The sequence below is a fragment of the Vombatus ursinus genome, unplaced genomic scaffold, assembly GCF_900497805.2.
Source record: "Vombatus ursinus unplaced genomic scaffold, bare-nosed wombat genome assembly UNPS02015030.1, whole genome shotgun sequence".
Classification (NCBI taxonomy): domain Eukaryota; kingdom Metazoa; phylum Chordata; class Mammalia; order Diprotodontia; family Vombatidae; genus Vombatus; species Vombatus ursinus.
Window position 1 is genome coordinate 3,527,752 of NW_020954808.1, and position 3,608 is coordinate 3,531,359.

Sequence of the window (3,608 nt, forward strand, 5' to 3'; positions counted from 1 at the left end):
TCTCTCTCTCTCTCTCTCTCTCTCTCTCTCTCCCCTTCCTCTCTCTCTCTCTCTCTCTCACAGTTTCTCTCTGCCTCTCCTCATCTTTCTGTGCTATCTTGTCTTTTGGTCTTGATTCGAGTTATGTTTAGTCTATGACTCTGTCCCAGTCTCTTTCTCTTTCTCGTTCTCTCTCTCCCCCACTGTGGCTCCCTGCTGCCTCTTCCTCCTCTCTGGGCTCTGGGGTTGCTCCTTGCTCATACATACTCTTGCTTTCTCCCTCGCTCACTCCCTATCTCTCTTGCTCTACTCCCCACGGATGCTTTTTGTTTCCTCTTCCTGACTCCGCCCCATCTCCCTCCCTCCCTCCCTCCCTCCATCTTCCTCCTTCCTCTGCTCCCCCCATCCTCCCCATCCAGCTCACTCTCTCCATTACTCCCCCCATCCTCTCCATCCAGCTCCCTCCCCCGCATCTTCTCTCCACTTTCTGTCATTTCTCCCAAACTCTTGTCTCTTCTGTATCTCTGGCACTGCACCTCTCTCTCCCACCGTGTTTATCTCTTTCTAACTCCCCAGCCCACATCTGTCTCTCCCCCACATCTCCGTCTTTCCACCCTTTGCCTCATCCTTTAATCTCTCCCTTCATCGCTGGCACCGGCTGACCTCCATCCCTCTCCCTCTGCCCCCCCTTCCATGTTTCTACCCCCATTTCCCTCAAGTCCCTTCTCCACATCAGTCTGTCTGCTCCATGTGGCCACTCTCCATTGCTACCACCTGGACGTCCCCATCTCTTCCTGCTTCCATCCCTATCCCCCCATCTCTGCCCCCATGTCTGGCTCAGCAGCTCGGGTTTCTCCCTCTCCTCCCCTCACCCAACTTTCCCCACTTTCCCTTCCTTTCTCACTGTCCCCCCAGAACCCTGCCTCCTCCTCTATTCTCTCCCCCCACCCCCCATCCTTGCCTAGGGGAACTTCCAGCCCTAAAGGGAACGGCCAATGAGCAACCAGTGATTCTTCTTTGGGACAAGATTGACCAATCAGAAGGGGGTGGTGGCAAAAGTCACGGCTGAGACGGAGGGAGGTCAGGACTCCAGGATCTCTCCTGGGCTGTGGCCCTGGGGGTAAGGATACTGTCCAGGAGTTGGGAAATAACCAGGAAATGCCTTTCCGATTTGATGTTTTCCAGGGGCTATGAGCTCTCTCAGCCCCTTTCACCCCAACCCAGGGAGGGAGTCAGAGTGAGAAGTTGGAAGGGGAGATTCTTAATATCTCCAGTTAAGTACTTGGAGATCCCCTTGAAGGAGCCTCAGAAGAGAAAGTTGCCCGAGGAGAAGGGGTCACAGCTGGAATATATTTTAGCCACCAGTTTTCCTGGGGAGGGGAATGGAGACTTCCATAGAAGCCCCAAAATACCACCCCCTTCTTTTCATGTCTCCCAGGCCCCAAGCTAATACTCTGTGATGGAGCTTCCAAGAATAATATTTGGGGCACAGAAGGTCTGCAGCACCTCACCACTCACTTTCTCATTCCCCCTAGGATGGGGGCAGGGTAGTGGGAGCCAAAAACATGAAGATCTGAGATAGCTGGGTTTCCCTAGCTCCCCAGACATCCCTCTCTTGATGGGCAGAATGGAATGAGCCCAGGTTGACAGCAAAGAGATCTGGGTTACAGTCCTGCTTGTCCTCCCTCCCCTCCGAGGTTCATTCCCTCTCTGGGCCTCCATTTCCTCTCCTGTCAACTGATGGGGTTAGACCAGGCAGACTAAATGAGACCTCAGCCTGTGTCCATAAGAGAAGGATCCAAGGGGTGTCTGGGCCCCCCTAGATAAGGTAACATCCTTCCCCACATTGGAGAGTTGAAGCTGAAAGGCAACTCTCACGTGACCTCCAGACCCTAGTGTGTACCACAGTCTTGGTGTGCAAATATAGTCCTATCTCCCCCCGCTTGCTGCCTCCCTCCCTTCCTATCTTCTGGATCCAGCTGGCATCCCAGGATTCCAGCAGTGATGGGGCTCAGGAAGAGTTAGACACTGGCCCCGAGACCAACAGTTTGTGAGAAGGAGAGGGAACTGGGAAGTCTTGATCTCTCTACCCAACCCTGCTCCACTCCCTAGCTGAGAAATCCTTGATCAGAGGGCCAGATCAGATCTTCCCAAGATCCAACAATGGCTATTGTGTCTATCTGTGCATACCCCATCATTGCGACTCCCCCACCCTCCCCAGACAGGCCAAACCCAGAACTAAGAACTGTTTAAAAAAAAAAAAACAACCTAGCAGAATATTAACGAGGAGTCTAGGGAAGGCTAAAACCTTTCCAGCTCCCCTGGGAGCTCCCTTTAGACCTCCCTTTGGATGCTCCCTAGCCCAGAAAAGGGCAGGTCCATCACCTTAACTCTCCATCGTCAGTCATTGACATGTGCTGTTTCTGAGGTGAATGGGAAAATGGTGGGTAAACAAGAAACCAGAGGCCTCTGCTCCTAGCCTGGTCTGCTGTCAGCTGTGTGTGACTGCAGACCCGCCCTTCTCCGCTCTGGACCACAATTCCTCCCTCTGTAATATGGAGAGACTGGGCTAGAAATGATCTCGAAGTCCTCTTCCACCTCTGATAGCCCAGGCTTCTCTAATTGCGAGATTCAAAGGATGTTATTTAATTAGTTTCTAATATTCTTGAATCCCAATCCCTGAACATCCTTTGATTATGAGCTTCTAACATCCTGGTCCTCTCTTCTTTGAACTTTTCTGCGATTTGAGGTTTCTAACATTTTATCACTCTACTCCTCACATTTTGGCTCCAAGCTGATAATATTCTGTGATTCTCTAAGAGGTACTGGGAATACTGAAGAGGAGCATCCTGGCTCTGCCTCCAGGCTAATGGGCCCAGGGGGCCAAGCTGAGAAGTCTGGGACTCAGCTTCCTGGTAGCCTCTGGCCCCTTGCCAGCCACTACCCCAGACTTCCATGAAAGCCCAGGATTGAGGTACACCTCAGACATCTTAATCCTCCCCCATCCCCTGGCCAGGCCATCTTCCCTAGACAGGCTAGGGGAGCAGCTGGAGTTGCCCATATGCCCAGCCACTCTCTCACCTCAGATGGGCAACCAGAGGCAACCTCTGCCCTCTGGGTGCCCTCAGGAACCTGGTGCCTAGGGTGTAAGTGGAGTGGAGGGGAGATTTCTAGAGAAGCTGGGAAAAGGAAGTCCTTAGGGACAGTGAATCAGCAGAGGCAATGACCTGAGAAAGACTTCATCTTCTTCTGTGGTCCCCTGTCAAGGAATTGGATTCAGGCTTTCTGTCTCCCCAGCCCAAAGGGGGAGGGGCAGAGGAAGTCCTAGGCTCACCAAGTTGGATGAGAACCTTAGTCCAACCAAAGTGGGAAACAGATCTTCTTTTCTACCTAGACCTCATTCTATTCTAGGGAGGGAGGGGAAGTGGTCTGGAGGGACCGACTAACCGATTTAGAGTGGTTTAGTGGAAAACCCCAGAACTCAAACCCTGCCGTGCTCTTTATCACCTGTTTTGGTGTGTATTTCTTAACCTCTGGACCTTAGTTTCCTCATTAGACTAGGTCATCTCTAAGGGACCTTCGGGAGTTAGATCCTATCTAACCTAGCCCAGGACATTACACCCAGAGCA